Here is a 15,308-nt window from a genome sequence, read left to right as displayed (position 1 = left end):
TCTCCTCACAGGAACATTTGATGAACTTCTTGTCATTAACCTGTTAAGACTTCTTCATTTATTTTGCTGACAAGTGTTTGTGTTCTTCCTATGGGTTTCCTTATGGTAAGATGCTGGCTTAAGGCTCTTGTAGACTTTAAGCTTCTTAAAGGGGGAGGGTTGAAGTAGGATAGTAACTGTTCAATTTACCTTTGTTTCTATCTTCCACAGTGCCTGTAGAGCAGCAATAACTTCACTAGGTGCCCAATTAAGTTTTTGAATAAAGTTTGTTCTTCTCATGACCTTAAGAGAGAGTATTAACAATAATGCATTGTTTATTTGTATTTGTTTTGGTTACTCTTATTTCCATAAAATGTGTTAATGAGATTTTTAGGTCATCCCCCACTTATAAGAATGAAACTTGCTTTTCTCTTAAGAAATTTCTTGTCAATAGAGATTAGCTATATTAATTTTATGGAATGTGAATACATGGTCTTAGCAGGCATTCAGAGATGTTAAATAGTGCTTTGTTTCTGTTTTTAAAACACTATTTTGTTTGTAAAGAGTCCTGTTTTTATATGTAGGGTTGACTGGTAGATTTTTGATTCAGTAGAACATTCCAGAATGATCCAGATGGGCACAAAGATAAGTGTTTATTTGGTGGTGTATTTAGGTATGAGTGATTCTTCACTCTGGAAAGCAAAGGGAACTTGTTCCTTTATCTGGAAGGAGCTTGGACTCTTGTTCTGTCTGAACTGTTCGAGCAACTGAGAGGACTGTTTGCTTGGTGGCCTGTGCAGATACTGATCTGAGAAATGAGCCATGACCTTCAATAAGTTCAAGGGGGCTGTTCCCATAGCTTACATTCTGCTCTAGCTTCCTCGCTCAGCCAGTAGGTCTTGTTTCTGTCCCACTTTTAGCTATAAAAGGAAAGAGGGAAAAAGATGGTGAGAGGCTACATACAAGTGCTTCCCATGGGAGAGCACAGCTCAAGCAACAGCTCTCACCAGGAGCACCTTGCAGCAGCCTTCTCATGGGCAGAAGTGGTCTATATGTGTGTCCTGAGCTAAGTAAGCTAGTTTTTTTTTACACTGCAGCTCCATGTACTGGAGAGTGTCACTTTCCCCATGACAGAGAACACTGAATGGTAGGTGTATCACATAAAGAATATCTTGCATGCACATTTCCCTTGAGAGTTTTGAGCTTTATTAGACTATGCATTCTAACTATAACTTGTCTAAATTCTCTATATATGTATTTGGCACAAAAAGAGAGGTAAACATAGTTGAAATTGCATTAATGATTTCACTTGCCATTCCTTTCGGTGAGTATGAGTAGGAGATGAGAAAAGGGAATCCTTCATTCCCTGGGTGTCCCTATAAGTGAAGGCCCTATAAGATGAGTGTCTTACTGTACTGAAAATGAGTGTGATATTGAAATTTCAGTATTTCAGATAGACATGAACTATCCATGTAAGCCAGGTAGTTCATGAAGTATCCAGAGACCCCCTTGCCCACAATAGTAACCTGCTCATTAATTGTATCATATATTGACTTCTCCACTGGTGCACCTGGGATTGATCTCCAAATAAGACACTAGCACATCTAGTACTACTTGGGTCTCGAGTTTCTAGGGAACCCAACTTCAGCCAACATGTAATTAATAAATATTGAGTTACAAATCTAGCCTAGACTCTTAAATGTTTGCCTTTTCCCAATAGCTCAGTTTGTTTTAAATCATTGTCATTATTAATGCCTGGACTTGTATAACTCTGCAGAAACGCAGTTTGCTCCTATATTATTGATCAATCCATAACATACAGGGGCTACTCTATCTTTCTTGGGAAAAAAATTATCTTTATCTCAAATGAGTTAAAATGATAACTATGGTTTCTTTACATATAGAGCTCACTGCTTGTGGCATGAAGGGAGGAAAGCCAAATGAAAGAATCCCCAACAGCTTGCAGATTGAACTATGCAAAGCTCCATTCCTTTTTGCCCTTTGCCTTAACTTGGATCAAGTTAACCATATTTTTTTCAGATTATAGTGCTGTTTCAATAGAATATAATTTTCATGGTAGATTAAATTGCATTTTTGTGAATCCAGGTGAAGGTAAATAAGTAACTACAGTATGGGATAACTCAGGCACCCACCTTGGATGACCACAGCTCTGTTTACTCATAAGAAGATTGCATTTGTACTTTCTAAAAAACTGTAACTCTAAAATTTTAATTTCTATGACTGTCAAAAATTGTGCAGAGTGATTTTGTTAAATTTATATAAATTATTACTAATAAAACCACAGAGAGATTTGTGTCTCAATCCTAGAAGCTAAAATACACAAGGTTATTTGCATATCTTTGCATTTGGAAATTACACATGTGCTAATTTTAGGCTAATGATGTTTTGAAAATAACCAAATTTAGGTCAGGATGTATCTTCAGAAAGAGTGTATTTCTATTTTATTTTTTGCTTTAAGCTTAAACATCTGAATTGTGAATTTTATTGCAATGATTCCTAATATTGACATGAGAGAACATAGTAAAGTTTCATTCTAATTTAAAGAATTGCTAATTTTGTTGAATCACTATTTTTTCTTGGAAAGTAAACTTTAACAAGTGCTGTCTGCCATTGTCCAAGAGAGACTGTGAGAATCTTCCCTCAGAAAATGAATGATCAACTTTGAAATAGATGTTTCCCCCATAAGATGGGTAAGTAAAAGATGGACTCAAGGTACACATTCAATGACCTGAGAAAAAATTCTTGCAATTAAATTCTAAATGAAGCTCACCCTTGGGCCAGTCTGACACCTGACGGAATGTCCAGGGGCCTTGCTGTGCACTGCTTTCAGTTTTGCTGCAGTCCAGGAAGGCTTTCTGAATACTATTATGTCATGTTTACCCTACTTCTCTCAGCAAGTACCAGTTCATCCTATTTTGTTTTCTCAAATATTCAAAGATTTTATCTTTATTTCACTATCTCTCATTAACATTACCTTTGTTCTTCTTTGGAACACCTGCCTGTGTTCCAAGTCCTTTTGGTATATAAAATGCCATTGATAAAGCTATTTTACTGTATAGATCTGGACACAGAAAATAGAGGATTCTGAAAACATACTCAATAATGAAAAGCAATTCTAACAGATTTTCTTAATTTTGCTTCAGATAAACATGAGAGTACCATGGCCTATTTCCCTCACTGTTTTGTATGTTATAGAAACATTTCAAAGAAGGACTGAAGGAACAAATTCATATGCTTGGCATTCCTAAATCTCAGATTAAATAGCAGATCATTTTATACAGAATAATTATTATATGTTTATTCTTTTTCAAACTATTTCCTGGAAGTTATTCACAATTATCCTGCTAAATTAAGCTTCTCAGTATGTGTCATATCTTGAATTTTGTCACCAGGTGATCTTCAGAGATGTGTCTTTCTTTGATTGGATTTTACATTTGCTTTACCATTTTATGGTTTAAATGCCTGGATATAGCAAAAATTAGGAAAAGATAGACCGCCTTTCAAGAGTTACAGCAAGTGACTTAAAAGCCAAAGACCCTGAGGTAGGCAGTTATGCTTCCTTCACCACCCCACCAGGACAGGCCTGAGGGTGCGCCCATGCAGCTTGTACCCCACCTTGCTAACCAGCACCATCGTGCTGGCTCCTCGCCGTCTACTGGTGTGTGGAACAGTGCCTCATGTTCATAAGAGTCGAACTTGGCTCCAAGGGGGTTCAGCTTGAGCAAGCCGTGCTTTGTGAACACCTTTTGGATCTGCACCTCGGTCAGTACCAGCCCCTTATATAAGGCTTTTCAGGTGAGGATTTTCATCTGTAATCTCTTTGGAACACTCTGCGTTTCTTTCTCCAGAATGTCCACAACCTCCAGCAAGTCTTTGCAGAAGCCCTGGATGCCATATAATTTTGCCTCTTCCACCAGTTTTTGGCTCCTCTGTCTAAAGTTCTCAGTATCTGCCAAAGCTCTTTTGTATTTTTCCATAGTGTCAGCTGCTATTCCAACTTGACCTTCTCTTCCAAGGATGCTCTGTCTTCTGCTCATTGTGACCCACATTCTCTTCCAGGCTGTGGGCATTGTTCTTTTGTTTTGGAGCTGTGCACAACAACCAAGGAGAGGGCCTCAGAGACAATGCCAAAGCTGGGATATTGTGCTGCACCAGCCTCACACACCGAGCCACCATGACTGCCGCTGTGGCCTCCATCATGCACATACCGGCCAGATTTATTCTTAAAAATACAGAAAAGATAAACAATCAAAAGAAGGAAACAAAAATACAATCACAAATCTTAAAATATTAGTATATTTTTTCAAAACACCACTTATGCTAAATTCTTTTCCATAATATAGATTTCTGTTTATTCTTGCCTCAGCACTTTTGCTATTGCACGTTTATAATGTGTCAATAACTAAAATTCAGATATCCATGCTACTCTACCTACTTCCCCTCCCCACTGCCCTTTGCTTTAAATTGCATTATATCTCTATAAGACTCTTGGAAAGAACTTTGTATCTATCACACCAACACAGGAAAAATTTCTGCCTGTGAGTTTTCTGTTGCTTCAACTTCCCTTAAAAAAAAAAAAAAAACAGATTATACAAACCTTCTTCTGGGAGAAGCACCCACCATGTTTTCTTTATCTGTTTGCTCACTTGTTTATTGTGATCTGTGCATCTTGTTAAGTGACACTCCCCTATCCCACCTATCTAGGAGCTATTAGTGGGAGCCTGCACAGAAAGGAGAAATAAGCTTCCTTAACCTAGAAATAAAGAACAAAGAAAGGGAAGGAATTGATAAAGGCAGGAAGGGAGGAAAAAAATAGGGTGGGAAGGAGGGAGGCAGGAAGAAAGAGGGATTTCTTCTAATATAGTCCCCTTTCCAGTTTTAGATTTTCACCACACCCCACCTCACCACCAGCCCATATAACTTAACCAAAGAATCTTTGTAGCCTAAAAAGAGCCTTAGTCTGACAGATGGCAGCAGAATGGTCTCTGAAATGGTAGCTGTACTAATAAGAGAAAACAAGAAGGCTTTCATTCTGCATTGCCTGCATGCTGACTCCACTCTAGTTTGATCAAAAATTACAATGATACTTAAAGTCTTTGTCACCACATTAAAATGCACAAAATTCTGTTTTCTAAGGTTATCAGTGTTGGTAAAATGTGATGCATAAATTGCAAAATTAAATTATTTATCTCTCAAGAGCTTATGAAGAAATTATTTAGATTTTTTTTGTTGTTTAGAGTTTTGGATTGGAAAAAAAGAAGTATTATCCTGATGAAAAAATTCTAAGATCTAATACTTCCTTTCTGTTAAGAAATTATCAAAAGCCTGAAAATAAGATAAAGGCCATATGTCTGTTGTTATTGTATTTTTTCCTCATTTTTTAATTGGTGCATTATAGTTGTACATATGTACATGGACATACAACTTTAAATGTCTTACTGAGCATTGTTTGACAGACACATTCAAAAATTCAGTTCTGTTAGGGATGTATTTCTGTCACACTTAGTATTTACTGTTTGATTAGGACCTAATTCTGGGAACATATTAAGTTATATTTTTTTTTCACTAAAGGTGCATATTTTTCTCTCTGAAAAAAGATTGTTTTATTGCTCTATATTATATTAATCAAATTTGTCTCTAACTTACAACTTAATTCAGCATCTTTTTGAGATGGATGATAAAACTACTGTTTATAAAGTTCTCACACCATTGTATCATTTTGCCAGTGTTCATTTTAATAACTAAAAGTCTTTGACATATTTTCAATTTTTTAATATTTATTTTTTAGTTGTATTTGGACACAATACCTTTATTTTATTTATTTATTTTTATGTGATGCTGAGGATTGAGCCCAGGGCCTTGCATGTGCTAGGCAAGCATTCTACCACTAAGCCACAACCTCAGCACATATTTTCATTTTTTATGTGTGTGAGATTCACATTTTAAATTTTTGAAATCATATTTTATTTTTAAATATATTTTATCTTTCATATATGTCTACATGCACAAAATGACTAAATGAGGTTATTCAAGCAGTATTAATAAAATAATTCTATGTTGGTTTTAATTCTAAAAGTGTATACATGTATGCATATATGTACATGTATATTTATATGTTAAGAAGATTAATACCTTTTAGAAAAAACCTACACAACAATTAATGTCTGAAATGAATTTGCTGAAAAAATATTAAAGAAAATAAAATATATAGTTATATATTGTATCTTATTCTGGAATAAATAATGTATAGAAACATTTTTCTGAAAAACTAAAACTTGGAATCTAGCTTTTGAGTTTAAGGCCTGGAAAATTATTTTAAAATTTTGTTCCCTCAGAGTATATGCAACAATTCTTTATCAATTTTTAATTTATAATTTCAATACTTAGAAATAAAGTAGTTAAAAAAATATTTTATAATAGTAGTCATTCACCATGTAAAAATGTGGTTTCTGATTATTTCTGGCTTTTAAAATGTTACTGTGACATCATTGGATAATCTTAAGGGGTAGTTTAATTCTCTTTGAATGTATGGACCTCAGTAACAGATCTAATATTTTATATCTAATATTTCAAATATAAATTTATTTTTATAGCCCTCTTAGTTCCATATCAGAGTCTTAGAAAAATTTTTATTTAAAGAAAGTTATTAACAAGTAATCTTAGTTTGAGATTTTTTAACATTAATAGAGAATAAAAAAGGTCTTAGGATGTGTATTTCATATTTATTCCATTGTGTCAGTTATCATCAAATATCCCAATAATCAAAGTTCTGTTGGCATGGAAACTGGTAGAAATGTACTGGTCAATTGTATTGGCCTTTATCAGTTTTCCCTACACACAATAAAATTTTTCAGCATTTGCTTTGTTCAGAATTTTTCTAGTTTATGGCAGTATGTTATTTAAAATGTAACTTGATCCACATGTGAAATATTAGCCAAATAGATTTTAATAAGAGGTATGAACTTCAAATTTGGTATGCATATTTTATAAAAACAAGAGTTATGTTGATGTTGTAGTAGTGGATTATGGCTATGATGACAAGGTTGGAGAACCTGATTCTAGACCAGCACTGTCTAATATGGCAGACACTGGCCACGTGTGAATATATGTATGCAAGACAAAATTAATTAAAATTAAATAAAATTCAAAATATAGATCTCTATGGTACTAGCTACATTTCTAATGCTCAATATCCTTATATTGTTTCTGGGTATGATATTAGACAATGCAGTTATAGAAGATTTTATTCACTATGGAAATTTCCATTGCACAGTTCAGGTCTAGACTTGTGACATGTAATATGCTTCTTTCTCTTTTCAAATGTTAAAGATAAATTTGTTCTGATCTATCTTAAACAGTATGAGATTGGACAAATATAAGAATGCAAACTACAGATTCTTACTTTATTGAGCATGGAATTACTGTCTGAATTACACATTTATCTCTATATTAAGTACACAAAAATCATCTACTTATTCCTAGATTAAAATGTATAGAATAAAATTCATTCATTCATAAAACTTCTTAAAATTGTTTCAATTTTGAATAACATTTTAATATTAATTAAAATTAATAAATATTCAATAAAAGAGATACTCACAGAAAATACATTTTAGATTAATTCAGAATTCACTTATTACCAACCCCCCAAAATTAGAATATGGATAATTTATCCCATGATATCTTATTTTTTGCAGACTGCACACATTTTTTTCTAATTTCCTTTAATATATGAATAATTTCCATTTCTGGACAAAATGTGGTTGTCCTTACTTAACTAATGACTAAACATACCCATCCCCAGGAATCTAACTGCAAGAATGAAAGTTAAAATCAGCTGTTGCTCCAGGCATCTTTTTACCTATCCATTCTAATCATAGTCAGGTGAATTAAACTGATAATAATTGCCATAAAGTAACTTAATTTAAAACATTTCTGATATTTAGACAAAGGAAAAATAAATTATCTATTATTTCCCATCTAGGCATTTCACATGACATCACTCCTGAAACTTAATCATGTTTTAATCCTTTTGTAAATCGAGTTATGTTTCATTCATTTTAATGGAAAGAAAGTAGAAACCCCATAGAATGTGTGAAGAAAGCATCTTTTGTATAAATTTATGGACTTAATGTTTGACATTTAATAACAGGGATTTGCATTAAAAGTAATACAACTTTCTGAAAAATTGTTTTTAAGCAGTCAACACAAAGTTCTGTGCCACTTGATTGAAAAACCATGGGAAGACAGAGAAGTTACTGATATGCTTTCATAAAAGAGGTAAGCCTACATTATATGTGCAGGCAAAGTTAACTTGGGTACTGAGCTTGAGACTCTGATTATATAAATGCTGTTTTAGGAAATAAGATACATGATGAAATGAAAACAAATCATCTAAATCCCATAGGTATCTCATATACACATGATCTCTCATATTAAGAGAGCTTAATCAAATAATATTAAAGCCAAGTATTTTAAAAAATGAAAAATAGAAACCAAAATTATAATATATATTTTTCATTAAATTATACCCACTTAAAAAACTGCTTCACAATTCAAGTGACAGATGAAATAGTGTAAGTTCATAATAATGTCTAATTACAGTAATCAAAAAATTAAGTTCTAAGTCTGAGAAAATGATTTTATTTCTTTAAAACGCATCAACTCCCATCATCTTGTGTTAAATGCACTGTAATTTTTAACCATCTGTTTGAAACAAAACAAAAATATATGACCTGGAAAGATTTAGTGCTGGTATAAAAGACTGGTTAACTATCAGAAGTTAATTATCAATATAATTAACTACATTACACGACTGAAGGAGAAAATAGAAATGTGTTATCATTTCAGAAGATATTTGGAAAAAGCATATGATATAATAGACACTAAATTTAATTTAAAAAATAAAATCTTGGTAAACAAGAAATAGAAGGATATCATTCTAACCTTATGAAATATATTTAGAAAAAATCATATGGAAAATATCACATGAATAGTGACATTTGGTTGTAGTACTATCAAAGCAAGAGTAAGATAATTGTGACTGTTAGGTCAAACATTGTACTGGAGATCCTTGCAATAAGACAAGATAAGGAATAAGGGCACAAGAATAAGAACAAAAAAGACAAAATCAAAAAGGTTTTCTTTAGTAGCAAGAAAGGAGAGCAAATTTCTAGGACAAAAGACCAAAAATTAATAGCTTCCCAGTACACAGTGGAAACTAGTTAGAAAATACTATTGTAACAGCAGGAAGTAAAAAACAACAACAACAAACATCAAGGAGGACTTTTGTTGTTGTGAAGGTTACAAACATTGTTGAAGGACATATAAGAAAACCTGATTAAATGTTAACATGCCCTAAGTTCACCAATGGGGGGACTCAATATTATAATTAATTATCCATTAACTGTTGTGGAAATTAAGGCAATTCAAATTAAAATCCCACAAGATTTTATATGCAACCAGATAGCACTTGACCAAATTAATAACTGTCACATGGAAGAAAAGAAAATGTAAGCACCTACCTCATAACAAAATTAAATTTCCAGTGCTTCAAGAATCTAAAATGTGAAAATTCTTAGAAGATCTCATGAAAAGGATAAAATTTTAAACTTCAGATATCATAATCATAACAGAAATATTAATACATATCTTCACCTATACTTCTCAATAACTTTTGTAGCCAGGCATTTAAAATTACAGAATCAATTGGAAAAGTAAAAAAAAAAAATACATTGATGGTGAGTAGTATCTCTAATCAGAAGATTTCTATTCATTGAGAATTAGTTTAATAGGATATTCAAGCACCTAGTATCTTTATTAGTATCTATATTTTCTACACAGAGCCTGGCATGAAAAGCATAATATATGTCCTCTAAAAATTAAATATCTCTTTCTTCCCATGATATTAAATCTGCATATGTCTGTCAAGGCACTCCTATCCATTGGACACTTACTATTTTCAAAACAATGTAAACAACCCCAGAACACAAAAGTAATCTTTCACAAAAATGGGCATGAATCAGTCAACTGTGCTTTCCAACAGAAAACAATTACTTTTTTGAAGAGCATTAGGTTACAGATGAAGCATCCCTGTATCATTTTGCGGAAAGAATTATAAACATGGTCAAACTGAACATCCACAGAATATGACATTTCTTTGCATTGTTGTTTTAAGACAAACAAGGAAAACATTTTAATTATGTTGTATGTTCACAAAATGATGCTAACATTGTAATCCTGCCTCAGAATTTCCATAGTTTAACAATCACCCTAAGAGAAATATATTTAAATCACATGAGCACACAATTCACAAACATGAAATACTAATGGTTAACAAAAATGGTAGGTTAAACTTCATCAGTATTCCAGAATATGCAAATTAAAACAAAGACTCTAAACCTATAAAATGATCAGAGCAGAGCAGAAGACATTCTTTGAAGTTCCTAGTGCAGACATATATTAAGTCCCTACTGTCTACATGGAATGTTCATCAAAATGGATATTTGAAAAGAAAATTTAAAATCATCTAATGGACAAATCTTTTATTTTTATTTTTTATGGCAAATGTCATGATTTTATACTACATCCATGTCCTGGTAGATGGGCTACAGCGAGAGTGCTCTGTTAATACAGTTCAAATATATTTTCTAAAAACATAGTTATGTAGAAGTTTAATTTGTTAGAGATTCTATAAATAATGGTACGTTCTTAAAATTTGCTATAGCAAATTAACTTGTCACATAGGAAATGGAAGATCACCTCTTAAATTGTATTTGAGTTCAAAGCCCAAATAATCTCCCAATGCCCAGAACTAAATCTTCACAAATCCACTGTATCCAGTACTTTGGTACTTAAAAAATGAGGAGTTGTCCCGGTAAAATATAAAATGTACATTTCATTTTCTTTGGTTCAATCATTGCAAACCCCAATTCATGTTATATAGAAAGGCAGATCAGGTCAAATTTTACTGGGAAGGAATGGGAAACTAAATTTTGGTGCTTTTTGAAATTATTAGTTTCAAAAATACAGAGAAACATAACTTTTCTTAGTAGAGGCTGTGTATGCCAACTAATGCATTGGCACTTTAGCTTCTAGCTCACACCAAATAAATGAATCAAAGAAAAGTAAAAATGCAAAAGTATATGAACAATATCTTTACCTTTTTTGTATTTAGTTGCCAATTGGTTTCTCAGTGCAACATTTTGCTTGCCACCATTTCCTTACAGAGGTTAAGTCTAACAATATATTCTAATAACATAATTTTACTAAGAATATGGTCTCTTGAGCTAGTGTTTAAAGTATTATACAAATGTTTTAAGATCCCATGTTAATATAATTATCACATCTGAAAGTTACTACCAGTGCTTTGGTATACAAAAAGAGAAACAAAACAAAACAAAAAAGCCAGTAATGGTTTAACAATACTACAAAACAGGTGGGTTAATCAGTGTACTCACTCATTCATGCTTTCCACCACCCATCCCCCAAGAAAATAAAATACATATTTTTCATACTTACAATTTTTTTAAATTTTTGCTACCTAGATCCAATTTATTCTGCACTGGATTTGCAAAACAGTTTTTTTTTAATTATCTCATTGCTTCTTCATTTATTTATTTATGTTTTTATTGGTTGTTCAAAACATTACAAAGCTCATGACATATCATCTTTCATACCTTTGATTCAAGTGGGTTATGAACTCCCATTTTTACCCCAAATACAAGTTGCAGAATACTCACAATTTTTTAAAAAATCAAGAAAAATGTTTTCTTCAAAGAATTTTTCCCCCTCCATTTTTTTTTTTGCTCTGAAAAAAGAGAATTATTTGTTAGCAGCAGCATTTGCTGAATGAAACATTTCTTGAGATAAAGTTGCATGGCAGGTGGAGAAGAAATTTTGCCACCTGTTTGCATAGTCATTTGAATTTGACTGCTAAATCTTTCAAAGTATTTCCTTCCACCCTTAAGAAATTAATTAAAAACTGGAGATGGTAGAAATAATTTTCATTGTTTTCCAGATATATTCAAATTATGCATACAACATTGAATTCTAAAGATATTAATAACTTTTCTACTGTCCTTTATCACCCCTCCCAAACAAAACTTGAATGTTAGACCACAAGAATTTTTGCAAAAACACACACAGGCTCATCTTCTGTTATGAAGAATTAGGAGAATATTTTAAATAAAAATCAGACTTAGAATTTCCAACTCCTGAAATGAATTAACATCTATAAAATAAACTTGTCTTGTTTATTGAAAAAAATGGGGAAAAAACCTTTAAATCTTTGAGCATTGAAAGATCTGTCCTCCAACTAAAGTGTAAAATGTTATCAGGTATCTTTATATGAAGAAATTACAAATATCATACGAACCTCTTTTTTTGGAGATAAAATAATTTTATTGTCCATCATTATGTTATACAAAAATCTAGAAATAATAGGTTTGTACAGGAAAACTATCAAATGAATAGTAAATGAGAGCATGATAGCAATAATTTAAATGTGCTTATTCTGCCCCACCCCCATGATGTTAGGATGACATCCAATTCAAAGCACACAGTCTGGTGTAAGGGTAGTTTTTGTTCACTGGTCAAAGCTCACCATACTATTAAGGCCTTCAAGTGTCTCTGATTGCTCTAGTGGCTCTTGACAAAACTTTTGAGGTCTTCAAGAAAATTAATGTACTCCTGGTGCCAGGGCTGTGCTGAGTTCCACCACCTCATCTGCAAAAGTGTTGTCCACCCCTCGATCTGCAAGGAAATCCATTAGGTGGTCATACAAGGCTCAGTCTAAGGAATCTGTGTTCAGAGTGTAAATAGTCTTTTCATTCAGACTCGCCAGTGGTTTGAAAGTTAACTTCCTTAATAGAGAAGATGTCATTCTAGGCTTCCTCTTCTTGTCCAATCTCATCCTCTGGATACTGACAGTCTAGTACAAGAGCTTTCTAGCTATCGCTCTCCGTAATTTCAACCACACAACTGGGAGTGGATCAGTTTAGGTTCCTGTTCTTCAACCTTCTGCCCTTCTGAGGCCTCTTCCTCACCATCAAATGTTGTTGGGATTCTATTGTTAATGTTCAAAGTAATCTTTTCCCCAGCAACTTTCTGCACTGATTTAGTTTCTGTCACGTTCACTCCAGATATCTTGGGAATGGATTTATGCTTCTGGATTTTCTTTTCTTCCTTAATTTCATTTGTCAGGAATTCGACAAAAGCTTTATCTCCTTCCATGCGCAGCGTGCGGTAGCCAGAGCCAAGGGCCCAGAAGGCTGCAAGAGGCCTGGCTGCTGCTCCGACCTGGCTCACACAAAGAGCAGTCTTTAGGGCCCAATGCTGGGCCCCAGGTGCCCACTGCAGCAGTTGCCAGAGGCAAGAGCCGGGCGTGACAGCACAGAGGCAGGCTATGGCGGCACCGGGGGCTCTGGGAAGGCAGCACAGCAGAGGAAGCATCCCAAAATTGGTGGCACAAGTGTGGGAGCTGCAAAGGACAACCCCAGACAAGGCCTGAACCTCTTTCAAGAAGGCATAAATTACTTGTTGCTTAAGATGCTATAAAAAAACGTATCTCCTTAATGTGGTGTTTGCCTATAAGGATTCCAGAGAGACAAAGTTTTAGATGGTTATTTGTATTTTTAATGACATAAGTATAATTAGATATCTATCTGTGTGAAATGATTTCATTAATGGAAACCTGTACCATAGATGATATTTTATAAAATACCTGCTATCTTCCCAAAACTTTCTTTTCTGATGTAGCTATACCAGAGTCCACCAAAGATCAAGATGGTAGGATTATACTAGAAGATGATTTTCCAGAGTAGCTATTGCACATACTTCTTATATGTCTGTCAAATTTAAAATTGAATCACACTAATTAATAGCTCATGTTTATTTTAATATAAGAATAAGATCATTTACCCAGCACCTGCTATGTACCAGGCATTGTGCCAGGCACGTTGTAGTATGCTACTTAATCCTCATGACATCCCCATTCTAAAGACAGGGAACTGAAGCTTAGAGAGTTTAAGGCCTCACTATGAGTCTGATTTTGAACCCACTTCTGAACCCAGAACCCACATTGTTCCCAATGCACAAAACATAAAAATTAAAAATAGCAGATAGTAGAAACTATAAAAAGCAATTCCTGTTTCAACACTTAATTTATAAATACAACAAGGATACCTGAGAGATTCTGTTAGAGGCAAGTGATTTTTTTTAGTTTAATTAATTCAGTATAAACACACCTGCTTTGTGTGTCAGGGAGGGGGATAGAGGAGAGGATTGCTAATAGTTATTCAGTACAATTAAATAGGGTAACTGTGGTTGACAAAATAAACTGAGTGTTTTGATGTAGCTAATAGAGGATTTTGAATGTTCCTAACACAAAGAAATGATAAGTGTCTGAGGCGGTAGACATGTCAATTACCCAAATATAAACATTACACACACACACACTGTATCACATATATGTGTACAATTACTATATCTTATTTAAAAATGAACATATATTTTTAGGCTGCGCACAGAACATGCCCATAATACCAGCTACTTGGGAGGCTGAGGCAGGATTGCTTGAGTCCAGGAATTCAAGATCAGCTAAACAACACAGCAAGACCCTGCCTCAAACAATAAAAATTAAAAATATAGTTTAAAAATAAAAAAATCATTGAAGTTATGCACTTTTACCACTCCATTTCCATAAAAACAATGCCAATGCTAAAAATTTCTATTGCATATTGAGTGAGGAGATTGAATGTCCTAAAATGTAACTCAGATTAAATATAGGGAGAATTTTACATTATTGGTATCAGCATTTGAAAGAACAGATTCCACATTCCAATGCCAACCATCACAATCACATAAATAGCACTATGATACAGATGAGAGAATTGGGCTAGATCAATGGAATGATAAATGACATTCCTTAGATAATTAGAATAGGATGAAAGTTAATTATCCAAACTGAAAAGCATATGCACTGAATATCTCAATCCTGCCCTTGAAAAACTTTAAAATTAATGTTTGAACCCTCTACTTACCATATTTCAAGAGTTTAGTTTTCCTTCATCTTATAAAATCCAGATTCTACTAAAACTATATAGAGTCTCACAATGTTGACCAATTAATTCTTTTTTTAAAAGTAGTTGGACACAATACCTTTATTTTTTTTTTTAATTTTGATGTGATGCTGAGGATTGAACCCAGAGCCTCACACATGCTAGATGAGCGCTCTACTGCTAAGCCACAGTCCCAGCCCCCAAATAATTCTGTTTAGGAAGACTGATTTATCTATTATTTTTCACTAT

The 15,308-nt window shown here is 33.4% G+C and overlaps 2 pseudogenes; both read right to left on the bottom strand.

Moving 5' to 3' along the window:
- Nucleotides 1-3,349: 3,349 nt before the first annotated feature.
- LOC144369900 (grpE protein homolog 1, mitochondrial pseudogene) lies at nucleotides 3,350-4,176 on the bottom strand (annotated as a pseudogene).
- An 8,463-nt stretch (nucleotides 4,177-12,639) lies between these two features.
- On the bottom strand, nucleotides 12,640-13,536 carry LOC144369675 (complement component 1 Q subcomponent-binding protein, mitochondrial pseudogene; annotated as a pseudogene).
- Between the last annotated feature and the right edge of the window lie 1,772 nt (nucleotides 13,537-15,308).

Source organism: Ictidomys tridecemlineatus, chromosome 13, assembly GCF_052094955.1.
Source record: "Ictidomys tridecemlineatus isolate mIctTri1 chromosome 13, mIctTri1.hap1, whole genome shotgun sequence".
In the NCBI taxonomy this organism is placed as follows: Eukaryota; Metazoa; Chordata; class Mammalia; order Rodentia; family Sciuridae; genus Ictidomys; species Ictidomys tridecemlineatus.
The sequence above is the reverse complement of the archived record's forward strand: the minus strand, read 5'-3'. Positions and strand labels throughout refer to the sequence as shown.